We start from the raw sequence: 27,493 nt of genomic DNA, 5'->3' as shown, positions 1-27,493 counted from the left end.
TATTTTTTTTATTCTAGATAGTGGATACAAATTTGTGCTTGTACCTAGTAAAATATCTAATGTATGTATCTATATCTACTTGTAAATTGTATACCATTATGAGATCAAGATAGAAATCCTTACCCTTTTACTTGGATAATTTAATAGTTTCTATGATGGAGTTCCATAACACTAGGCATAGACAATATTGGTTTTACACATTGATAGCTGAAATTTTACATTAAGAACTTATAAATAAATTGAATAAACTATGTCTCTGAAAAGCATTATTGTAAAATGACATAAAACTAATGATTACCTATATAGTATAATGCATAAGTGTTTCTTTATATAAACCTTTGGTAATGTCTAAATAATAAAAGTGTAAAGTGCAAATGTCAAGTTGTACCAAACATAAACTTTGGTGATTAGAAAGTTCATTAACTCAAAATGAAACATGTGTTGCAACCAAAAAGATATTGATGAAAAATAAAAATAAAAACATATCTATTAAAGATTAAGAAATCAGTTATTACATATTAATAAAGTAGTTATTAAGAGAGGGTGGTAATACGTAAATGTTTATGGATCTCATCCGTAAATTTGTAAATCGTGTGTAAAAAAACAAAAATACATCCATCACCAAAAGGAAATTTAACCTGGCCCTTCTCAATGGCGTCTGCCTATCCACTTAAACGTCAAAAGAGATATAGTATTGCATAGACACGACTATTGCCTAGACACCGGAACGAAAGAAGCAACAATTCACCGTAATAAACTATAGCCTAAGATATTATGTAATTTTGTTGTGACGGGATGACTTGACCCTTGCCTGCTAGACAGAAATTAAACGAACAGGGCACTCGCAACCAGAGTCATTGCCAAAGGTAGAGATTGAACCAACTTATGTATGCTGCTTTGAGCCGAGGGATACAAACATTGAACCATGTTTTTGTCTGTGAGATACACAACAGCGAACACCAGAACATCCAGACCAGCTACCAGAAAATCCTTTAATCCAACTTTATAGTGAGATTCGTTTGAAGGCTTAGCTTTACCGGCAATGGTCACCAGCCCACTCCTGATTGTTATCCCGTAATGGACTTCACCATTTTGTCTGTAAAAGTATCCGTGAATAAGAGAATGAAGCATACAATCCCAAGAATTCCCAGACAGATTAGCACCAAAATCTTATTGCTCTTTCCAGATTTTCTGTTATCACTTAGGTTGTTCAATGGCTCCTAAGGGAATACGGCCGAGGTAACCACTAACCAATCTTTTAGCTACAGGTCCTAGCCTACCTGCAACCAGAGAGGGCTCTCTCTTTATGATTTAGCTTTGTTTTGGTGTAATTTTAGGCTAGTTATGATGCACAGGGTTTTGTTTTGAATTTGGTTGGATGATGATTTCAAATAGAACTGATATGCAGTTTTCAGAATAACTTAAACCATTGGGAAACAGAGTCAATGCTTGTGTACAACTAAAAATGCTTGTTGGGAAAGAGGTAATACTACAGAGCTAGACAGGTATCCATGAAACAAACCTTCAAATCTAGGAATTGATGGCATGGAATCAGGGAATGAAAGGCAGTCAAGGATCTTTCACTATGCTGATAGAGGAAAAGTGTGAGAATATTATCTATGAGCATTTAAGAATTCCTAAACATCATTCATAATGAAAGAATCAGTGCAAGCATGAGCAAATAAGAATTCATATTTATGACCAATTCTGAGGAAAACACAGTTAGAAACAGAGATTGAGTAGAGGGTGCATTCAAACAAGTCCTCAGCTATTATTTTTCTCTATTGCTAAGATCATGAAACATATATGTGAATTTGACAAACATAGAAAAGACAAAACATGGTTGAGAAAAACTTATTGTTCCATTAGACAACACAGGAATTCTGTAGCAGAACGCAGTTCATTACCTTCACATCCAGATAATGCAGAAATCATAAACTCCACCAGCTCTTTGTATTAGAAAAATATGAAATTTACAGCGTAGCTCTTAGAGCAAGAATCATTCACCAACCCCAAATACATTGTATGGGGGGGTATATATACAAAAATAAGATACAAAATATCTATATGTTGAGTCTTCATGAAATAAATTACAACACCAACTCTTCCAAGGAAGTAAGTGCATAATTAAATGTTGCAGTAAATATTAGTGTATTAGTTGTCCATTTTGCAAGAGAATTTTGACTTTTGGGACCAACTGAGTCGGTTGGAACTGCGATTTTAAATTTTCATTTTTCAGGCTTGCTATCCCAGCACTTTGATGAGTCATTGGTTTGACCTGCTCCACCTGTTTTCCAACTGCTCTGTGTGGTGCCTGCATACTCAATTCTGCTGACCTGTAGATGACCAAAATCTGACCAAAATTTGAAGCTGAACGAAGAGGGAAAAGACCGAGATTACTTGGGCAAAATTTCCAGCATTGCTTGCCACCAATCTTCTCTAGGCAGCTGATGTCTCTGTATCTTTATTAATGTCTCATCTGCCTCAGTATATCTGTAAAAATTGGGCGAGACCTCAAAAAGATGATTGATTTCATGATCCATGTAAAATAAGTTCTCCATCTTGTCATAAAGGCTTTGTCCTGATGGAGGTCCTATTTCCTCTGAGGAACTTGAAGATGCTGTAATCTGATTTGTAATAAAATTATTCATCCTGGTGGCATATTGTTCTCGGGTCAGCAGTCTTCTAGCACTGGTCAATAGGTTGGGAAATCCTCTGCTATGCAATGCTTCAAGCTTTAGTTTAAATTCATCTACCTCTGCCTGCATTTCCTGACATTTTCTTTCTAGACTTTGGGCAAAATTTCTTAAAGTCAGCACCTTTTTTGCTGTTAGAATAGTGTCTGTCTGTTGTCGATATCTAACGCTACCAACTCTTCTTTAGTGTGAGTGTTCAGGAAATGAATCATTCTAGTAGCCTGCTCAAGCATATTTCCCAATGCTGCCCTAGCCCTTTGATTCTCAAATTGAGCTAGACCTATTAATTGCATCTGTTCATGCATGGTTTGGGTTGAATTCCATTGTCTAGTGATTGATTGGCCAATGTTGGCCCACAAAATCATTTTTATTTCAGCTAGGGTGTTTTCCAGATTTAGCTCCTTCTCCAAGGCCTTTATTTTTTCATTGAGGGCCTTAATCTCCCTTGTTTTTTCAGCTACTGTCACCTTGGACTTATCGTAGCTCACTTCTAGTTTGGCCAGCTTTTCCTTGGCCTCTTTTATCTCTGTTGCCTGAAGTTCTAGCTCCTTGACAGCTTTCATCATTTCATCCATGCTCATGCTAGATTTAGGGGCTGTTGTTGTTGCTGCTGTTGTAGCATCTATGGTGGATGAAGCTGTTGTAGATGCTGGGATGATAGGGGGATCACTGCTGCTTGTGTAAGAGAAACAGGGACATCAGTTGGAACTGTTTGAGGCGGCTAGGAGGTTGACTCTCCCTGCTTGCCTTGCATTTCTCTTTCCAATTCTTTCTCCATTTAAATTATTCTTTCACTCATTCTCATCAGTAGATACATTGTATCCTCAGCCTCTTTTTCTTGTGCTAGCTTTGCAGTTTGCTGGTGCATAGTAGGAGCCAACCCCAATTTTTTTCTAAGGGCAGCAATATCATCTTCCTTTTTCTTCATAAGGGCCCTGACAGCTTTGGGGTCCTTGGGATCATGTCCTAGATCCACAATAATGTCCTCCATTGTTTTAATTCTGTTGTCTTTGGCCGAGGAGGACAGTCTTTCCAAATCTAGCTGAGTATTTGTGTTCTTTAAAGACTCCTTTAATTCATGGGCCAGCATGGCCTTATCTGCTAAAGTGGAATAGACCATCTCAACCATTTGTTTATGCAGCTCTATTTGATCCATCAGGTGAATGTCCTTCGCAAGTACCTCTAGATTAGTCTTCACGTAATCTGCAGCTGACTATGGCTATGGTATCTTGGGCTTAAAATGACTTAGAATCATCTTTTCCTCCTTGAGGTCATATGCTGCCATCAACCTCTGTTGTTTGACAGGTGTTGCCTTAAGAAACTGATCATACAACTATACTCTTAACAGCTCATTTTGAGCCTTGATTTCCATGAAAGATGTTTTGATACTAGGTGGTCGCTTGGTCTGTTGTGTTGAGGAGGATACCTCCATGCCATGCTGCCTCTCTTTCTCTTGCTAGAAAGAGTTAGTAGGTTTTTGTTGGCTTGCTTCCCTTTCTCTTCTTGGACTTTCTAGGATGTCCTCACTAATTTCCTCCTCAACTAGAGAATCAACTCTTTGCCTCTTGTCTTCAAGCTGCTGTGCAGACCCACTAGCAGGTGTGGAGTCCTCTCGGTCTCACTTCTTACCACATTCTTCATTAGTAGGAGTTTGCAATATTGGCACTTGTAGTGCCTCTGTTTGCTGTGGAGGAGCTTGTTCTTGAGTTTGCTCCTTTGAGGTGGTAGGTTGTTCTGCAACCATTTCTTGCTCTGCATCCATTGGCTCTTTTCCTTTTGATGTACCTGTTGTTGGTGTAGACCGTTGTTGGGAAACTTGTGAAGCTGCAGCTGTAGATGGACCTTCTCCGACTTGCTGTGGTAGTTTTAAAGTTACCTGGTCAAAAGAATCCAAGTTAAGAGTTTTTTCTAGATCTTTGACATTTTGCTCCATAATTTCTTCTTGAGTAAACTCCTCAGCTAGTGTCCATATCAGCCACTCATCTTGGTTGGCATATTGTTCAATTTGTGTGAATCTACGGTGCCCATATGCTGTCAGCCTATATTTGACTCTTCTGGCACTGATAAAGCCATCCGGGTCATAAGGAACCCACCAGAAACTTCTCTTCAGCTTGACTTTCTGCCCCAATATTTGGTTAGCATCTTGTCAGCCCTCTTTCTTGTTCATAATGAAGGGGCCTAGATGGTCTCTAAATTTCAGGTGAGCTTTCTTCTTGGCACTATGGAAGTGAGTGAGGTCTGAATTGATGAGTTGCCTGTAATATTCTAAGGCAAAAAGTCTCATTGGTACATATATTGGGAGCCTGTAAGGACAGATCTCACATCCATAGATTCTGATGACGGTGTGATTTTGGTAGAGATACCAATCACCTATTTTGTAACTCTTGGACAACTGCAAGATCTTCAGCATGTCATATGATAATCTAGGAGGATGGGTCCTCATTAGGAGACAAGAGACTGGATATACAAATTGGTCAATGAACTCACAGTAGGGAAAATGAGAGTTTTGAACCTCATGAAAAACTGATGACCAAAAGATGACAGACCTTCTTTCACCCTTGGAATCCAACTTCTTGATGGGGCATTGGAAGCTTTCAGACTAATAAAACATGAACAAATGATAGACATATGATGAATATTTAAAGATTCCCTCCCTATCCAGCTTCACTAATTGGTCATGCATTTTGTTTTCTATGAACTTGGCATAGTTGTACTTGACAGCAGGGGGTTGTCCTGGGCTGTATGCAGACAACAAAACCAGCACTGTTTCATCAATGTGCTCACTTGTTTTAAAACCCAGCACATAAAAGATCATATCTACAAGCAGCTTGCCCACCTCATTGAAGTTGACATATAGGAATGGAGGTGGCTCAGTAGGTTGGCAGTCTGCCCTCATGAATGTCTTGGAAATCCTTGCAATCTTAGAGCTAGAGAGTTTGGAGCCTTCATATCGAAAGTAGTTCATAGAGAAAGGAAACAATAGCTGAGTCTGTTTGAAGTTTAACATCTGGTTGATGGAGTCAGGAGTAATATGAAAAAGTATGCTCCCAGATGGAGACTTGACAACTCTCTGGGTTGGCTCATAGTTCTCAGCACATAGACGGATAATCTCAGGAAAGATATTAACAGAGGGGAGGAAGTAAAGAGGCAGATTAGACTCCCATATGCCATACATGTCACAGTTGCTCAAAAAATTGTTTCTCAACTGGCAGAAGGTTTGCAAGTGATTCCTGTCCCCAACTAAATCTTGAATGAGGTAATCTTTATCAGCCAGGGGCATGGCTTCAAGCTCTCTGTTTGGTGGATTCATAGGAGTGATATTTAGAGCTGTTGGGGTGGCCATTCTGAAATTTTTTGAGCTTATGCTTGAAATAAAGATTAAGGCAACAACTGTTGAACAAACTTGCTTGTGAAGATTAGCAAAGGAACTGGGGACTGAGCTTAAATGTGACAATAGTCTTGACTGTCTGAAATTATGATGACAGAGACAAATTTTGCAGAGTTTTTAGACCGGTTTCTCTTCTCCTTGATGAATTCTCTGGGTTAAAGGACTGTGGGAAAAATGCAGACGAGAAAGGAGATAATTTCCAGCCCAATTACCTTAGTTTTTGAATGGAATGTGGCAGAAAAGGATAATGTCGGGCCGCTGTGGAATTTTGTCGGGAGCCCGAGCTTGAAAATGATTTTTCACGGTGAAATTGTGAATGGATGGGGGTTCGCAAGGTTTTATTTTAAGCAGGGGGTGTATCAGTGAATTTAGGCAGAATTTAGGTGCAAGAGGTGTCTTTAGTTTGGGCACTTGCAGGTATTCAAGCAGCTAAAATGGATAAAATGGTGAAAAATAGGGCTAATGGGTTAAATGTGGCAAATACCTGGTTAAAATAGCGCCGAGGACAATTGGACTGGTCCAATGGCGAACGGTGGAGACGAATTCGAAGGTGGAAGTAGATCAATTGGACGAATTTTGAACTTCGGAGGCAAACGAGCGAAACTGGCACTAGCAGCACTCTACTATAACCAATTAAAATGACTAACAAACGATCAAAAAATGCGTATTTTTATAAAAATTTGGCATATTTGCGCTTTTGGCACTTTTCCACGATGACGTCAGCATGATGTCATCAGTGGGTCTGGGGTATGGCAGGATGATGTGGTGTCTTGCGAGGATGGTGACGTGGCATAGGACATGGTGGCAAGGTGTGGACGTGGGCGGATGAAGTGGAAATGACGTGGTGTAATGGCGGGGACGCAGGTTGATGACGTCATGAAGACGTGGCGCTGACGTCAGAGGTGGGGGAGTGTATCCGGTTTCCTCCTGCACCGCTTTTCATCATAGGGGGTATTGGGGGACGGGCCTCCGATCATGCCGAGATGACAACACGTGGCGGGGGTACGGCAGGGAAACCGCCCATCCCCTGGACATTATCCTCCGGCACATCGGCATACAATAATGACCGCCCACCATTGATCTGGGGTGTGAGGAATCTGACGACGAACGGGATAGGCGAGATGATAGGGGGTTAGGGACGGGACCTGCCCACTATATTTAAATAATAATGCGTCGAAGGGGGTCCAAAACCTTGGTTAATGTCGGTTATATGGGTTGGGTTTATGCGGGGGGAAACGATAGTTTAATGTTTAATTAAAACATTTAAACATTAAACCTCGGGAAAATGACTGCGGAGGAATAGAATTATAAGGTTTTGATGGGTAGAGGAGTAGGTATAGGCTATTAACCTAACCAGAGGTTATATTAATCCCAGGTTTAGGACGCGGATGGGTTAATAGTAGCCCCAGATGGACTATTATTTCCCAAAATTATATTTACATAGCTATAATGCTATAGGGTAGGATATCTAGTATTTTCTTGAAATTTTATATAGTTTTTTGTAGTAATAGGGATGGGAACATAGGTTAGGGAGCTATAAAATAAAATTAGAAGTTAATATGAGTTTGTGAGGTGAAGGTGTAAGGCAGAGGCTAAGTTTATGGACTGAAACTTAGACATAAGAATAGAATGGAATGTGGAGGAGTGATTTTACACAAGAAATGTGGCTTCTTTTCATTGAAGGAAGTCAAAACTCGACTTGATATTTTACAAAAATAAACTGAAAGCAGGACTTGTTGGGAAGATCCCAAAGTCCTCAAGGGAGTGTTAGTAAGAAACTTTTAGGGGGAGGTGAAAGGGAGTTTAGTTCTGCCATTAGACAACTGCTTTGACCTTTCTATGATTGATGAGATGAGCTTTGATTGATAATATATGAGGTGATCAAAAACCTTGCTTTTGCAACCTCAAACTACCTACCCAGCCTAATACACGTAACATTTTTTCTTCCTTTTGAATGGGTGAACTTAGACTTGCAAACCCTGATTATCCTCTTTTCTTTTGACTGCCCTCCTATCTAAGTCTACCCTTATTTCTTCCAAGGGCCCAGATTAAGAAGTTGGGCTCCTTCATTTCTCTGCCTATCTACTCTTCTACCCAACATGAACTGTTTAGACAGGTATTCATTCTCTAGTCTAGAACAAGCAATTTAAAACATGGGCTGGTCCATATTGCACTGTTGGGCCATCCATCAAGCTAGCAATGGCATTTTGGCTAGCCACTTTCCTGGTCTTCTGATTTGGGGCTCATTTTTAGTTTTTTTTTATGACCAATTTACTCTTTTTGCCCTTTGATAATCCTTTTAGGGAATATCCTCTTCACATTGTTTAATTATGTCTATCTGTATAGAAAATATGGAACCTTTGCAGCATCAAAGATGAACATATTTGGAACTTCCACTGTCAATCATGAAAAATGAAACCTATTGGTATAGGAACCTAACAGTGGCTCCACTTGGGGATGGCTTTTCCAAATGAAAAGCCAAGAACAGCAGGTTATATTGCCTTATCCTTCCATTCTTGCTACAGTCTGAAACTTCTTTGTCTTGGAGACCATTGATCTGAGTATTTCTAACCTGTATGCAGTACCTCTTGAGCTGATCTGTGCAAAATTACAGCTCTGTCTTTACTGGTTTCTCTGAGTATTGATCATCATCTGTATACTTCCCAAGTGTTGTTCTTGATTTCTTATGATAGACTCAAGATATATATAAAAAATGGTGCAGTTCCCTGATTTTCCTCAAAACTTGCTGCATTTGGTTTCTTATCTAATTGTTGTGAATAAAAACTGCTGGAAATACAAATATTTATGTACAATACACATTGGTGTTATGCTGATTACGGGGAATCAAAATAGTGCTTGAGAATTCGCCCATTGACTGGGCCTTCTTCAGTATTTGTGCCATCCAAACTCTTCAGAAAATATGTGTTATTACCTTGTACAACATGAATGACATAAGGTCCTTTCCACAGAAAATCAAATTTCCCATGTTTCCCTTTGTCCCTTCTCCTAGAATCCTATCTTAACACTTTGTTTTCTATAAACAAATCTTCAGCCTTGGTTCTTTTGTCAAAGATATTCTTGAGTTTATCTTGTAGGACCTGGGTTCTCTGATATACTTCTTCTCTTGTTTGCTGCAAGTGTATAGTCTGATTGATCCTTCTTTGAATATCATTAGACTCAGCTTGTATTTCTTATAGTAACTTGATCACATGGATTCCCAAAGATGAAGGGAACCTTGCCTCCATTCCATAAACCAGTTCATATGGACTTGTACCAATGGAACTTTTAGTGGTCAATATGTCTGCCTACAGTGCATTTACCAGCTTCTTATGCTAATTATTTTTGTTCTCCTCCAAGATATTTTTGATGATGTTGATAAGGCTTTCATTGGAGGACTCAGCTAGGCCATTGCCTTGAGGGTAATAGGCTGTGGAATGACCCAAGGACATGCGGTATTTGTGGCAAAAGTTGATAACTTTTATGGATTTGAAAGCAGCAGCATTGTCTGTAATAATTTTATATGGACAACTAAATCTAGACAAGATGTTGGTTTCTAAAAATTGCATAATAATGGCGTCATTGGCTTGTCTACAAGGGATTTCTTCTATCCATTTGGTGAAGTAGTCCGTGGCAGTCAAAATCCACCTATGTTGGCTAGAGGATGAAGGGTGGATTTCACCAATGAAGTCTAAGACCCATTGCTGAAATGGTCTTTCAGTTGATATAGGTTTGAGGGGTAAAGATAACAGCTTCCTTTTGCCTTCAAAGATTTGGCACTTGTGGCAACACATTACAAATTTTTTCACATCAGCAAACAAGGAGGGCCAATAAAATCCAGCCCTTAGGATTTTATCAACTATTGATTTCCAGTATAAGTGTCCTCCACAGTCACCTGCATGAAATTCCTTGAGGACATTATCAGTTTCATCCAATGTTAGGCAATTAAGAAATATTCCTTCATGATTTTTCCAAAACAAGGCACTGTCTATAAAACTTTGATGCTTTCATTTTCAAGAATGTCTTCTTAGTTCTGGAAAACCCTGGAGGAGCTTTTAGGTTTAAGAATACAAAACATATATCAGCATACCAAGGGGATTGTAAAAAGGCTTGATTGACCTGTGGAGTCACCATCTCCTGTTCATTGTCCAGTTCATTGATATCAAGGGCTTGGAAGTTCGTTTCAGTCATCAGTTTAGCTAGCCCTTGTCCTTTTATCAATTTTGTAGGCTTGATTTCAATGTCATATTCTAAGATATTGGCAATCCATTTGCCCCTTTTGCCTTCAATTCCTTCTTGAGTTAAAATGTCTTTAACCACAACATTTGGGACATAGGCAATCACATGAGAGTATAAAATGTAAATTATGAAATCCTTGATGGCCTTTACCGGGGCATAAGCTTGTTTTTCCATGATCTGATATTTTAAGGGAGCATCTCTAAGAGCTTTGTTGAAGAATGCAATGGGCTTCTCACACCCTTGGTCATATTTTTTCAATAGGACAACAATAATTGTATGGTTAGATACAAAGGAAAAAATGATGAAATCTCTATCAAACCTGGGACTTGCGAGGACTGGTGTATTTGTCAAAGCTCTTTTGATGTCCTCAAAGGCTTGTTTGGCTTCCATGGTCCCCTTGACTTTAGAATTTTTCTTCAACATATTGTTTAATAGTCTTATGATCTCGGCCAAATTAGGAATGAATCTTCTCAAAAAGTTAATCTTCCCTAGAAACGCTTGTAGTTCTTTGATGTTTCTTGGATGAGGCACTTGAAGGATAGCTTGAATTCTGTCCGGGTCGATCATAGTGCCATCTTTTGAAATGGTGTGACCTAGGAGCTTGCCCTCTTCTAGGCCAAACAATGATTTCTTTGGGTTTAAAGATATGCCATATTTTCTGCAAATTAGGAACACTTGCCTCAAGTGTTCTAAGTGTTCTTGGTCTGATTTTGAAAAGGCAGTAAGATCATCAAGGTAGACTACCAGGAAATCATGGATTTCTTTGGCAAAGGCTATATCCATAATTATTTGAAAATTGGCCCTTGCATTTTTAAGTCCAAAAGGAATTTTGACATATTTAAAGGTTCCCCAAGGTGTTGTAAAGGCAGTTTTGTCTTGATCATCGAGGTGTACTAAAATGTGATTGAATCCTGAGAATCCATCTAACAATGAGATCCTAGAAGCTCCCGCTACCCTTTGTAGGATATGGTCCATCTTTGGTAAGGGGTAATGGTCTTTGAGAGAGACTTTGTTCAAATTCCTTAAGTCAACACACAGTCTTATCTCTCCCGTTTTCTTTCTAGTAGGCACTAGATTTGAAATCCACTCTGAGAACCTAATTGGAGCAATGATTCCTGCCTCATACATTTGTTTAACTTCTTTTTCAATCAGAGGGAGAAGGACAGGATTCACTCTTCTAAGCTTCTGTTTAAAAGGCTTTTGATTCTCTTTCAAGGGTATAGTATGTTGGATTACTGAGGTATCATAAGATTTGAGGTCTTCATAACTCCAGGCAAACATATCTTGGAATTCCTTAAATAAGTCAATGTATTTCAATTTCTGATCAGCAGGAAATGCTTTGGATAGTTTTATCATTTTGGGATTTTGTGTGGTTCCAATGTTACAATCCTCAATTTCAGCATTCAGTGGCTGTATTTTTGGCTTCCTTGAAATGTCATTCGAATCAAATAAATCCTCCAAAGGGATTAAACCAACGGGTAGAAAATTGTCTTTTAGATCAATTACTTCAGCTTCTGCCCCAGCTATTTCATCAAAATCTGTTTGCTCTAGTTGTTGTACATTCTTGTTAATAAAAGTAGTTGGATGCAAAATCAGACTTGTTGTTTCAGCTGATATATTCTGCTCAATTCTGTCTATTTGTTGTCGATCATCCATAGAGCTAGTATCAATGTTCATGCTGGAGAATTCCTCCTTCAAAGTCAGGAAGTTGTTTATCTGTGTGTCACTTTCAAAGACTTGCCAATTTTTGACATTATCCGGGACTGCAGGTCTATGTTTGATTTCAGCTGTGAAATGGTGGTTAGGCTCAAAAGGTAGTTTGCATGTGCTGGCAAAGGTTGCCGAGCTATGTGCATGTAAATTATGCTTTCTTGGGATTTTGGTTAGCTGAAATTCCAAGAAAGTGTTAAGTATTTCAATGGTTGCACCTCTGTAAGCCCTCAACCTAGGATCATTTGTGACAAAATTTCCCTTCATCTGCTGTATGATTAGATCTGAATCCCCTAAAATTGAGACTTTGGTTGCACCCAGGTTTTTGACTAGCTTGAGTCCTAGCAAAAGGGCTTCATACTCGGCCATATTGTTTGTGCATCTGAAGTTTAATCTATATGCATGACCTTCAGCATGGTCATTTTTCATGTTGTGCATCCAAACCCCTGCCCCTACTCCTAATTTGTTTACTGAGCCATCAAACTCTAAGTACCATAAGATTTGATGGTCATGATTAGTATTGAGAATTTTAGAAAGTTTCACTATGGGTAGATTGGGTTTTTGTAAGTCATCCATTATGTCCTTTCCATTTGTTGCATTAACCATATTGACAATTTTTTGATCTAGATCAATAGATTGTTCATTCATGCTTTCTGGTTGTGCTATTCAGGAGTTTTGCATCAGTTTTGGGGCACATGTCAACATTATATAAAATGAATGAGTCCATATCAGAATGAATAGAGTAGATGGGGGAATTTTTGGGGCTTTTCTTGACTGCTAACCACATATTTCATTAATGTTTCACGGTATAATCTCTTTGGTTGCCCAAAGACTAAAATAGTGGCATAGGACATGTCTAATTGTAAGGATCCTTAGAGTTTGGCTCCCCAATATCTTGACAAAAGCATGCCATACTTGGGTGGAATGTCAGCTACCACCACATCCATCAGAATTGTTTTGGTTGGGTATTGGGCCAGGGAAACACACAAATCTTTAATTAGGCCTAGACACCTAACTTGGGGAGAGTCAAATGAGAATAAGTCTTTCTATGGTCTTGTGATATCTACGTCTAGTTTTTCCATCACAAATTTAGGCATTAGGTTATGGGAGGCTCCTGATTCGAACATTGCATTGTGTAACACCTTGTCATGAATGTTTAAACTGACGTAAAAAGGTGGAACTCCTCCATTTGCTGCCTTTCCATTAACTTCAGGACCAAACAGTAATTCAAGTTGATCATCTAAAACATTTACAGCATCCCTATTGTCTGGTATTTGGAGTGACCTATTGATTTGTTGTCTATATACTTCATGTTTGGCCAACTCGGACAGGGGAATGGCCATTTTCATCTTACCAATTATGTTTCCAAGTTAAAGGGTTTTTCTGTCTGTAGCTTTGTGTTAGGGAAAACAAGATTTTCTTTTTCAGTTGGATCTTCAATGACCCTCTCTTGATTTTGACTGTTGTTTTGAAGTACCTCTTTTTTAGAAATATTTTCAGGAACACTGTTTGAATTTGATTTTGAGGGGGCAGATGAGAATGGCTGATTTTTAGAGGGTTGTACATATGATATGTCTTCCACAGTAACTTCTCTTGGATTTGGTTCTGTTTTATCAGAGAATTCTGTGAGAGCAGCTTTATCTTTTACTTTCTTTGGTTATTTAGCATTCTTTGGTTTGATAGTTTCAGGCACATCTATAGTTCCGCTCCTCAACTTGTACTATTTATGGACTTCACAGACTGCTACATCATAGCCTTCTCTAAAATCAAATGACTCTCCTGATTTGGTTTGAAATTGATTGTAATTATGGGCCTCTTGATCCTCTTGTGTTAAAAATACTTGATGTTCACTGTCCAAAACCATCAAGTTGATGTGAGGGTCCTCGGTTGGTTCACTAGATGTTGAGGCCTCGACATAATTTTCTTGAAAAGGAGGTCTGATGTTCTGGTCGGGACCAGCCCTTCCAACATTTGGATTTTGATTCTTTCTAAAGTTTGGGTTTCTAGCAGTACTTGGTTGACCTTCCCATGATGACTTTCTTTCAATGGTCTCCACCCTATCCCCTAGTCTGTCCATACCTTTGATAATTGCATCCAATTTTTGTTCATATGCTGAATGTTCTTCTTTAAAAGTAGTTCTTCTTTCAGCTCTTGCCCTATTTCTTTTAGCAATTAGATTTGCCTCTACACTAACAGCTATATTTTGCATGTCTGCTAAGGTTGGAGGGGCTCTTTCCCTCAGTTGATATGCCATGTCGGAATCAAATCCATCAGGGAATTTGATCAAAGCTAAATCAGGTGGAGGTCTAAGGTTTTGAGGAATAGCATTGTAAACATTGTTGAATCTTGCACAATAATCTAGGACAGTTTCTTGTGGGCCTCTTTTTATAGTGTCATACTCAGATAATATGTGTAGTGGATCTTTTTTCTTTTCCCATCTATTGAGAAATGTATGGTAAAGAGCATCCAGATTGGCTATTGAATTTGCAGCAAGTGCTCTGAACCAAGTTCTTACTTCTCCTGTTAATCTTTGGACAAAAATTTTCATTCTCACATCATCATCGTCTATCTCATAATTCTCAAAATAGTCTTGCATTTTATTTGTATGATGTAGGGCAGTATATGTACCTGTACCATCAAAATAAGTGATCTTACTTTGATAATCCTGAGGCATAGCCCCAGGATTTCCAGGTAGCTGTAAAGGGGCATATTTGTTTTCCATATTGACAGAGATAAATAGGACAACAGTAAGGAATGGAACAGCTGGGACAGCAAGGATAGTAGCAGAAATATGTGTAGTGGATGGAGGTGCAGAGAAGGTATTTTGAGAGGAGGATGAGGAAGAAGGAGAAGAAGGAGAAATGTGAGGATGGACGGAATGTTTAGCAGGGGTTGGAATATAACTTTTTAGACTGCTTCAGGGCTAGAATCAACAAGATCTTCTTGTTCCTTTTGTTTCCTGAGGATCTTTCGGATTAAGTTGGGATTGTCAAAAACAGTTGGAGGATCCGGGTCAGGATTTGACCTGGTATAGCGAGTTTTCTTCTTTGGAGCCAACTTCCAATTTTATTTTTGGTATTTTTCTGGGAATATTTATAGTTTTAGGAAGGAACTGATCAAATTTTTGGAACAACTGTTTAAAGCTTAAAACTAGACTGAAGATTGACTGAAGCAGCTTTTATTTAATCCTGCAAATGCAAAGAAATAACAGTTTCAAAGGCTTTTTGGCTGACATTCAGGCTTCATCTGTAGTTTTAAGGAATAGACAGCAATTTGAAAAATTGGTTTCTCACCAGTGGAGTCGCCATTGATGTTATCACTCAGGTTGTTCCCTAGCTCCTAAGGGAATACAGCCGAGGTAACGACTAACCAATCTTTTAGCTACAGGTCCTGGCCTACCTGCAACTAGAGAGGGCTCTCTCTTTATGATTTAACTTTGTTTTGGTGTAATTTTAGGCTAGTTATGATGCACAGGGTTTTGTTTTGAATTTGGTTGGATGATGATTTCAAATAGAACTGATATGCAATTTTCAAAATAGCTTAAACCATTCGACAATGGAGTCAATGCTTGTGTACAGCTGAAAGTGCTTGTTGGGAAAGAGGTAATACTACAGAGCTAAACAGGTATCCATGAAACAAATCTTCAAATCAAGGAATTGATGGCATGGAATCAGGGAATGAAGGGCAGTCAAGGATGTTTCACTATGCTGATAGAGGGAAAGTGTGAGAATATTATCTAGGAGCATTTAAGAATTCTTAAACAACATTCATAGTGAAAGAATCAGTGCAAACATGAGCAAATAAGAATTCATATTTATGACCAATTCTGAGGAAAACATAGTTAGAAGCAGAGATTGAGCATAGGGTGCATTCAAACAAGTCCTGAGCTATTATTTTTCTCTATTTATAATATCATGAAACATATATGTGTATTTGAAAAACATAGAAAAGACAAAACATGGTTGAGAAAAACTTATTGTTCCATTAGACAACACAGGAATTCTGTAGCAGAACGCAGTTCATTACTTTCACATCTAGACAGTGCAGAAATCATAAACTCCACCAGCTCTTTGTATTAGAAAAATCTGAAACTTACAGAGCAGCTCTTAGAGAGAGAATCATTCACCAACCCCAAATACATTCTATGGGGGGGTATATATACAAAATATCTAGATGTTGAGTCTTCATGAAATAAATTACAACACCAACTCTTCCAAGGAAGTAAGTGCAGAATTAAATGTTGTAGTAAATATTAGTGTATTAGCTGTCCATTCTGTTAGAGAATTTTGAATTTTGGGACCAACTGAGTCGGCTGGGACTGCGCTTTTAAATTTGCATTTTTCGGGCTTGTTGTCCTAGTACTTTGATGAGTCATTGGTTTGCCTTGCTCCACCTGTTTTCCAACTGCTCTGTGTGGTGCCTGCGTACTCAATTCTGTTGACCTGTAGATGACCAAAATCTGACCAAAATTTGACGCTGAACGAAGAGGGAAAAGACCGAGATTACTTTGGAAAAATTTCTTTGTATCTTTATTAATGTATTTGTATCTTTATTAATGTCTTATCTGCCTCAGTATATTTGTAAAAATTGGGCGGGACCTCAAAAATATGATTGATTTCATGCTCCATGTAAAATAAGTTCTCCAGCTTGTCATAAAGGCTCTGTCCTGATGGAGGTCTTGTTTCCTCTGAGGAGCTTGAAGATGCTGTAATCTGATTTGTAATAAAATTATTCATCCTGGTGGCATATTGTTCCCGGGTCAGCAGTCTTCCAGCACTGGTCAATAGGCTGGGCAATCCTCTGCTATGCAATGCTTCAAGCTTTAGTTCAAATTCATCTACCACTGCCTGCATTTCCTCACATTTTCTTTCTAGACTTTAGACAAAATTTCTTAAAGTCGGCACCTTTTTTGCTGTTAGAACAGTGTCTGTCCTGTTGCTGATATCTAACACTGCCAACTCTTCGTTGGTGTGAGTGTTCAAGAAATGAATCATTCTAGTAGCCTGCTCAGTCATATTTCCCAATGCTGCCCTAGCCCTTTGATTCTCAAATTGAGCTAGACCTATTAATTGCATCTGTTCATGCATGGTTTGGATTGACTTCTATTGTCTAGCGATTGATTGGCCAATGTTGGCCCACAAAATCTTTTTTATTTTAGCCAGGGTGTTTTCCATATTCGGCTCCTTCTCCAAAGCCTTTATTTTGTCATTGAGGGCCTGAATCTACCTTGTTTTCTCAGCTACTGTCACCTTGGACTTATCATAGCTCACTTCTAGTTTGGCCAGCTTTTCCTTGGCCTCTTTTATCTTTGTTGCCTGAAGTTCTAGCTCCTTGACAACTTTCATCATTTCATCCATGCTCATGCTAGATTCAGGGGCTGTTGTTGTTGTTGCTGCTGTAGCATCTATGGTGGATGAAGTTGTTGTAGATGCTGGGATGATAGGGGGGATCACTGCTGCTTGTGTAAGAGAAACAGGGACATCAGTTGGAACTGATTGAGGCGGCTGGGAGGTTGACTCTCCCTGCTTGACTTTCACTTCTCTTTCCAATTCTTTCTCCATTTGAATTATTCTTTCATTCATTCTCATCAGTAGATCCATTGCATCCTCAGCCTCTTTTTCTTGCACCAGCTCTGCAGTTTGCGGGTGCATAGTAGGAGCCAACCCCAATTGTTTTCTAAGGGCAGCAATATCATCTTCCTTTTTCTTCATAAGGGCCCTGATAGCTTTAGGGTCCTTGGGATCATGTCCTAGATCCACAATAATGTCCTGCAATGTTTTAATTTTGTTGTCTTTGGCCGAGGAGGACAGTCTTTCCAAATCTAGCTGAGTATTTGTGTTCTTTAAAGACTCCTTCAATTCATGGACCAGCATGGCCTTATCTGCTAAAGTGGCATAGACCATCTCACCCATTTGTTTATGCAGCTCTATTTGATCCATCGGGTGAATGTCCTTGGAAAGGACCTCTATATTAGTCTTCACGTAATCTGCAGTTGACTGTGGCTGCGGTATCTTGGGCTTAAAATGACTTAGAATCATCTTTTCCTCCTTGAGGTCATATGCTGCCATCAACCTCTGCTATTTGGCAGGTGTTGCCTTAAGAAACTAATTATACAATCGTACTCTTAACAGCTCATTTTGAGCCTTGATTTCCATGAAAGCAGTTTTTATACTAGGTGGCCGCTTGGTCTGTTGTGTTGAGGAGGATACCTCCATGCCATGCTGCCTCTCTTGCTCTTGCGGGAAAGAGCTAGTAGGTGTGTGTTCACTTGCCTCCCTTTTTCTTCTTGGACTTTCTAGGATGTCCTCACTAATTTCCTCCTCAACTAGAGAATCAACTCTCTGCCTCTTGGCTTGAGGCTGCTGTGCAGACCCACTAGCAGGTGTGGAGTCCTCTCGGTCTCGCTTCTTACCACCTTCTTCATTAGCAGGAGTTTGCAATATTGGCACTTGTAGTGCCTCTGTTTTCTGTGGAGGAGCTTGTTCTTGAGTTTGCTCCTTTGAGGTGGTAGGTTGTTCTGCAACCATTTCTTGCTATGCATCCATTGACTCTTTTCCTTTTCATGTACTTGGTGTTGGTGTAGACCGTTGTTGGATAGCTTGTGAAGCTGTAGTTGTATATGGACCTTCTCCGACTTGTTGTGGTAGTTTGAAAGTTACCTGGTCAAAAGAATCCAAGTCAAGAGTTCTTTCTAGATATTTGACATTTTGCTCCATAATTTCTTCTTGAGTAAACTCCTCAGCTAGTGTCCCTGCCAGCCACTCATCTTGGTTGGCATATTATTCAATTTGTGGGAATCTACAGTGCTCATATGTTGTCAGCCTATATTTGACTCTCCTGGCACTAATAAAGCCATCTAGGTCATAAGGAACCCACCAGAAACTTCTCTTCAGTATGAATTTCTGCCCCAATATTTGGTCAACATCTTGCCAACCCTCTTTCTTGTTCATAATGAAGCGGCCTAGATGGTCTCTAAATTTCAGGGGAGATTTCTTCTTGGCACTATGGAAGTGAGTGAGGTCTGAATTGATGAGTTGCCTGTAATATTTAAGGCAAAAAGTCTCATTGGTACATATCTTGGGAGCCTGTAAGGATAGAGCTCACAGCCATAGATTCTGATGACGGTGTGATTTTGGTAGAGATACCAATCACCTATTTTGTAACTCTTGGACAGCTGCAATATCTTCTGCATGTCATATGATAATCTAGGACGAGGGGTTCTCATTAGGAGATAAGAGACTGAATATACAAATTGGTCATTGAACTCACAGTAGGAAAAAAGAGAGTTTTGAACCTCATGAAAAACTGATGACCAAAAGATGACAGACCTTCTTTCACCCTTGGAATCCAACTTCTTGATGGGGCATTGGAAGCTTTCAGACTGATAAAACATGAACAAATGATAGACACATGATGAATATTTAAAGATTCCCTCCCTATCCAGCTTCACTAATTGGTCATGCATTTTATTGGCTATGAACTTGGCATAGTTGTACTTGACAGTAGGGGGCTGTCCTGGGCTGTATGCAGACAGCAAAACCAACACTGTTTCATCAATGTGCTCACTTGTTTTAAAACCCAGCACATAAAAGATCATATCTACAAGCAACTTGCCCACCTCATTGAAGTTGACATATAGGAATGGAGGTGGCTCAGTAGGTTGGTGGTCTGCCCTCATGAATGTCTTGGAAATCCTTGCAATCTTAGAGTTGGAGAGTTTGGAGCCTTCATCCAGCAAGTAGTTCATAGAGAAAGGAAACAGTAGTTGAGTCTGTTTGAAGTTTAACATCTGGTTGTTGGAGTAAGGAGAAATATGAAAAAGTATGCTCCCAGATGGAGACTTGACAGCTCTCTGGGTTGGCTCATAGTTCTGAGCATACAAACAGATAATCTCAGGAAAGATATTAACAGAGGAGAAGAAGAAAAGAGGCAGATTAGACTCCCATATGCCATACATGTCACAGTTGCTCAAAAAATTGTTTCTCAACTGGCAGAAGGTTTGCAAGTGATTCTTGTCCCCAACTAAATCTTGAATGAGGTAATCTTTATCAGCTAAGGGCATGGATTCAAGCTCTCTGTTTGGTGGATTCATAGGAGTGATATTTAGAGCTGTTGGGGTGGCCATTTTGAAATTTTTTGAGCTTATGCTTGAAATAAAGATTAAGACAACAACTATTGAACAAACTTGCTTGTGAGGATTAGCAAAGGAACTGGGGACTGAGCTTAAATGTGACAATAGTCTTGACTGTCTGAAATTATGATGATAGAGACAAATTTTGCAGAGTTTTTAGACCAGTTTCTCTTCTCCTTGTTGAATTCTCTGGGTTAAAGGACTGTGGGCAAAATGCAGAGGGGAAAGGAGATAGTTTCCAGCCCAATTACCTTAGTTTTTGAATGTTATGTGGCAGAAAAGGATAATGCCGGGCCGCTATGGAATTTTGTCTGGAGCCCGAGCTTGAAAATGGTTTTTCACGGTGAAATTGTGAATGGATGGGGGTTTGCAAGGTTTTCTTTTAAGCACGGGGTGTATCAGTGAATTTAGGCAGAATTTAGGTGTAAGAGGTGTCTTTAGTTTGGGCACTTGCAGGTATTCAAGCAGCTAAAATGGATAAAATGGTGAAAAACAGGGCTAATGGGTGAAATGTGGCAAATACCTGGTTAAAATAGCGCCGAGGGCAACTGGACTAGTCCAATGGCGAATGGTGGAGATGAATTCGAAGGTGGCAGCAGCTCAATTGGTCGAATTTTTAACTTTAGAGGCAAACGGGCGAAAACGACACTAGCAGAACTCTACTATAACCAATGAAAATGACTAACAAACGGTCGAAAAATGCGTATTTTTATAAAAATTTGGCATATTTGTGCTTTTGGTGCTTTTCCGTGATGACGTCAGCATGATGTCATCGCGAGGTCCCTGGTACGGCAGGATGACGTGGTGTCTGGCGAGGATGGCAATGTGGCATAGGACACTGTGGCAAGGTGTGGATGCGGGCGGATGAAGTGGCAATGACATGGAGCAGCGGCGGGGACGCAGGTTGATGACGTCACGAAGACGTGGCGCTGACGTCAGAGGCGGGGGAGCGGTATCCGGTTTCCTCCCGCACCACTTTTCAGCATAGGTGGTATTGGGGGAGGGGCCTCCGATCATGCCGGGAGGACGACACGTGGCGAGGGTACGGCAGGGAAACCACCCATCCCCTGGACGTTATCCTTCGGCATATCGGCAAACAATAATGACCGCCCACCGTTGATCTGGGGTGTGAGGAATCGGACGGCGGACGAGGTAGGCGAGGTGATAGAGGGTTAGGGACGGGACTCGCCCACTATATTTAAATAATAATGCACCGAAGGGGGCCCAAAACCTTGGTTAATGTGGGTTATATGGGTTGGGTTTATGCGGGTGGAAACGATAATTTAATGTTTAATTAAAACATTTAAACATTAAACCTTGGGAAAATGACTACGGAGGGGTAGAATTATAAGGTTTTGATGGGTAGAGTAGTAGGTATAGGCTATTAACCTAACGAGAGGTTAGATTAATCCCAGGTTTAGGACGCGGATGGGTTAATAGTAGCCCCAGATGGACTATTATTTCCCAAAACCATATTTACATAGCTATAATGCTATAGGGTAGGATATGTAGTATTTTCTTGGAATTTTATATAGTTTTTTGTAGTAATAGGGATGGGAACATAGGTTATGGAGCTATAAAATAAAATTAGAAGTTAATATGAGTTTGTGAGGTGAAGGAGTAAGGCAGAGGCTAATTTTATGGACTGAAACTTAGACATAAGAATAGAATGGAATGTGGAGGAGTGATTTTACACAAGAAATGTGGCTTCTTTTCATTGAAGGAAATCAAAACTTGACTTGATATTTTACAAAAATAAACTGAAAGCAGGACTTGTTAGGAAGATCCAAAACACCTCAAGGGAGTGCTAGTAAGAAACTTTAAGGGGAAGGCGAAAGGGAGTTAGACATGCTTCCATAGTTCTGCCATTAGACAACTGCTTTGACCTTTCTGTGATTAATGAGATGAGCTCTGATTGATAATAGATGAGGTGATCAAAAACCTTGCTTCTGCAACCTCAAACTACCTACCCAGCCTAATACACCTAACATTTTTTCTTCCTTTTGAATGGGTGCATTTAGACTTGCAAACCCCGATTATCTTCTTTTCTTTTGACTGCCCTCCTATCTAAATCTACCCTTATTTCTTCCAAGGGTCCAGATTAAGTATTTGGGCTTCTTCATTTCTCTGCCTATCTACTCTTATGCCCAACTTGAACTGTTTGGACAGGTATTCATTCTCTAGTCTAGAACAAGCAATTTAAAACATGGGCTAGTTTGGATTGCACTGTTGGGCCATCCATCAAGCTAACAATGGCATTTTGGCTAGCCACTTTCCTAGTCTTCTGATTTGGGGCTTATTTTTATTTTTCTTTATGACCAATTTACTCTTTTTTCCCTTTGATAATCATTTTAGGGCATATCCTCTTCACATTTTTTAATTTTGTCTATCTGCATAGAAAATATGGAACCTTTGCAGCATCAAAGATGAACATATTTGGCACTTCCACTGTCAATCATGAAAAATGAAACCTATTGGTATAGGAACTTAACAGTTTCCATTTTCTGAGAGAAGATTGGACCAGACCTGAAATACAAAAGCCATACTCGTGGGCAGCATTTTTGCAAGATTAGATACAGACGATAACAGGTAACCTATCACCTTCGTCGTGATTGTCTTAGTTCAGTGCCCCATGCTTTTGTTGGTCTATATAGTCATTTTCCCATGAATAATTCTGAACATTTCTAAATTTTGCTAGAAACAGTGTACAGTAGAGGAGGATACCAATAATAAGAAATTAAATCTTATTACCAATTCTTATTTTTGGAATTTTGGTGTTTGGAATTGATTTGCACATTATTTGCAAATAATCTCACTTTTATAGAAAATCAAATTTTACTGCATTATAAAAAGCCTAATTTTATTAAAAGAACACTCGAGAAATATTTCTTATAGAAACTATAAAGTTTGAATAAATCATTCATATTGAAACTATAAAGATCGAGTATCTCGGAAGTGGGATATTTACTAGAGGGTTTGGCTTCGTTTACAAATACTGAGCTAAGGCATCAATGTCGCTGATTTATATGAAAATCTCAAACGCAAGAGCGTGTTCATATAACAAAATGGCTGAGATAATTACGTGGAGATCATAGCCATACAATTAGTTCATCCGTTTTCATTTGCTATGTACATTGTCCGTCGCTCAATTTTTCAAATTTGACTATGATGGGCGGGGAGAATTTGAAAGTTGTTGTGCACGGTTGGGTTCGCGTATGTCATCCCTCATCAATCATTATCCTTACGTTTTTACTAATTTTTTTGAGCACGGAAAAGGCACAATTTGTATTAATATCTAAGTTAAAATTTACAAAAGTAAGCTGTTCTTCGAAAACATAAGCTATTTTGTCATTGTCTATTAGTTAAAACATGCCATAATTGCAGGTACCACTTACTCTTAATTAGAAAATAGCAAAGCGATAAATCTATTCTCCGTATAAACTATGTAGAGGGGATTGTATGATATATCCTAGGTATGAAAATAAGAAAATTATAGCCATCAGTGTTATGCCTGTTTTAGGATACAGTATGACCCTTATAGCTATCAGTGTTATGCCTGTTTTAGGATACAGTATGACCTTCTTGAGAAAGAAAAATACCATTTACTAAGGAGAAAAAAATCCCACCTCATAGAGGACACTGTTTTATGCCCAGTGGCCAGGCAGCCGACTATTCTTCAACAGGAACAGAAACATAAATCAGTATTGCCTAAGAGAGATCCTATAACCCTGAAAATAGAAGGTCCCCCATGAAATAAATGTTGTTCTCCTAGTAGATTTCCATATACCATTTACCAGGTTCTTGGGACAAACCTTTTTTTTGATAGTTTGTGAGCTTGCTCATTTTGAGATTTGCCTATGTGGTGGATTGAGTAGCCATTTTGTAGTTACCAATAGACCTCAATTCTCTTCATCCATCCTAGTAAAGAGGGGTTGTTTATGGAATCCTTCCCTAATACATGGTCGATTATGATCTTGGAGTCTCCATATACATGTAAGACAGGAATATTTAAGAAGTTGTTGAACCACAATAGGCCCCAAAGAGCCATTGCTTCCGCTTTGTTGTTGGTGTCATTTCCTCCGTTCCAGTGAAAACTGTAGGTTAGTTGTTTAATTATGGATATCCAAACCCCACAAGCACATAATCTTGTTTGTGCAGTGCTGTCAAAAAAACCTATTGGATACTTTAGTGGTGAGCTTAAGTCGATTGCAGATTTCCGGAATATTCTGGGATCTGATGGACATGGGTGCGGTCAATTGTTAAGTTATGGATATCCAAACCCCACAATCACATAATCATGTTTGTGCAGCGCTGTCAAAAAAACCCATTGAATACTTTAGCGGTGAGCTTAAGTCGATTGCAGATTCCCCGAATATTCTGGGATCTGACAGACATAGGCGCGGTCAAAAAATTGACCATGCTCATGTCTGTCGAATCCCAGAATATTCCAGGACCTAAGGATGGCCAATACTTTAGCAGTGTATTACTGTGCCCACCGTGATTGCTGCTTGGCTGTTATGTTTTTTTTACTAATTATCGTAGGATTCTATTGGCAATTTGGCCCCATCGCTAATTAATTTTATTTTTCTGAATTTGTGGACTCAATCAAGAAGATATGCGATCAGGCCGTCCAAATTTCTTGAATTTCTTTGATTAACATATGCATGTTGAATGTGTTGATGACGAAAGGTAACCTGTCACTAGAAGAGTTGTTAAATTGAAACCCGTAACCACATAGTCCGGTCGTTTAAGCCGTCGTTAAAATGCACTAAACTGTTTTTATGGTTGATGGACGACTAGATGAGAGCGTTTGACAGTAATCGTACCTTGGACCGACCGTTACATAAAAATGTTTTGAAAGTCTCAAACCCAACGCCACGCCACGTCAGTAGATCATCATCAGGAATTTATGAACGTGGAAGGACAGTAAGATGGTTTTTTCAAAGTCCTCGTCACCCGAATGATGTTTTTCAACACAAGCTCGTACATATAATCGTATGGCTTATTGCTTCGAAGTTTTTGTCATTTTCCAAATCACAGAATTAGAGTGTTCTGGTTTTTTAAACGTCCATTTATACATTTTGAACACTAAGAAATATCAATCTTATCGAAAACTTTATCTCACCTTCTAACATATCTATTTTGCTTTATTTAAAAGTCACTGACACTGTGGATAAAAACAAACATAAATTTTTTAAAAGTTATTTACACGCGGTTGAATAAAAACAACTAAAAGGAAATTATTGACACGTTAAATCGAAGCAAATATAAAGCTGATTTTAATAGAACTTAACTCAAAGTATAGATTTGGTTAAATTACAAAATCAATAATCACTGATTTAGAATCAGTTATTAATTTTGTAATTTATTATTTAATTTAATTTAATTATAAATTTAAGCTATTTAATGATTAAATTATAAAATTGACAAATGAATTTGTAACTTATTCGGCCAAAATTAAATTGTAAATTAAATTAATAATAACTAAATTATAATAGAGGGTGTATAATTAAGATATTTCATGATGGGAAACTATTAAGAGTTCTATTGAATGAACCTCTTATATATCAAGTGCCTTCATGACATATTAAATAATGCTTTCCTAATCTACTAATCAATACTTTTAATTTGACTATATATTGGAAAATAACTCTAAAAATCACATCTTTAACCCCTTACCAATTTGAACTAAATACACCTTCTCAATTTAAACAACCCCAAGTTTCACTAAATATTAATATTGTAGGGATCCATTTTTTATACCTTTTTATATTTTTCATTAACTTCTAGCTTTATTTTTTATACCTACCAATATAAAAACCCTTTACCCCTATATATCCCCCACTACATTACGTCATTTTGTCCTCAATATATATATCCCCTAATATCAGCCCACGTAGTATGGTATTGCTCCTGGAATGAAGCCTTTATTGAAAACCTTATGGACAAAATTCAACCATATTAAAAACTAGTGTAATGTAAACCTCATGTGATCCCTTAATGACTTTTATTGCTTAAATACTCCTAATTCTAAATTTCTCAAACAAAAAATTAAGTTTACAATTCTCTCAACTCACACAACTCTATAAAATTAATAATTTACTTAATAACTTATTATTCATAAATAATTTAATTAAATCAATTTGTAACTTGTAGTAAAACATTATAGCACCTAATTGACTTTGAACCTAACCCTAAATATTGGAGCACCTCGCTTCTCTTGGGCGAAAAACGCATCCTCATTTAAAGCAATGTTTAAGTTTCACGAGATGAAGAATCTCATATTTTGAGAGTAAAGTGAACGTAAGACCCCCTTTGTGAGTTTCTCGGATGTATCAACTCATTTGTGAGTTTATGCCACGGTTTGAAAGCTTAGAAAATCATATGCTTACCCCGATACTTTATACATATGGTATATATTCCTATACTTTAATGGTATATATTCCTATACTTTAATGAGTAAGTCTCAACTAACCCCGTTGGTATATATTCCTATATTTTAATGAGTAATTCTCAACTAACCCTGTTGTGGTAAGATAGATTCGTTGATTTGATTTTTTTCCTTATTCATAAGTTTTTCTAATCCATCGATAGGTTAGAAGTGTATATGTCACATTTAAATTAGAAAATGATATAATTATTTATGAGGTTTAATATCAATATTTTGAAGGTGATTTATGTAGGCTTTAATTCTGTACAGAAATTACTCGTATACGAATTCTAAAAAAACCAGAAAATAAACAATGACGAGAGTATTAAACATAAAACAAATATACACAAAGATTTTCTCATGAATTCTAAAACTGAGACTATAATATTGATTTTTCATTATATTCCTTTCAATTATACCATATATATATATATATATATATATATATATATATATATATATATATATCGAAGCATTCATAAACCCCAATCCATTAACCCTTGATCAGAACATAAATGTAGTTCCCTTGACTGGATCTCTCCTGGATTCTAAAATTGGGACTACTACATTGATTTTTCATTATATTCCTTTCAATGTTACTAACTGTATATATATATATATATATATATATATATATATATATATAGATATATATATATAGAGAGAGAGAGAGATGTCGAAGCATCCGTAAACCCCAATCCATTAACCCTTGATCAGAACATAAATGTAGTTCTCTTGACCAGATCTACAAAATATCATGGAAATAAAACCATCATGTCCAAAACCATGTGCAAAACACATGCACAAAACCATAGGTAGGATCGACCACCTAATATAGAGTCCAAAAGAAAAAATTTTGGGGTGCTATTCCCGACTCAATGTACCTGTGACCCCCTGTTCAT

General features: G+C 38.3%; 1 pseudogene; it reads right to left on the bottom strand.

Moving 5' to 3' along the window:
- Positions 1-744: 744 nt before the first annotated feature.
- On the bottom strand, positions 745-27,493 carry LOC149145217 (protein DMP6-like; annotated as a pseudogene).

The sequence above is a fragment of the Pinus tabuliformis genome, chromosome X (genome assembly GCF_031772625.1).
Source record: "Pinus tabuliformis cultivar Carrire ecotype Pingquan chromosome X, CPIR1, whole genome shotgun sequence".
In the NCBI taxonomy this organism is placed as follows: domain Eukaryota; kingdom Viridiplantae; phylum Streptophyta; class Pinopsida; order Pinales; family Pinaceae; genus Pinus; species Pinus tabuliformis.
This window is presented reverse-complemented; position numbering and strand designations above follow the sequence as displayed.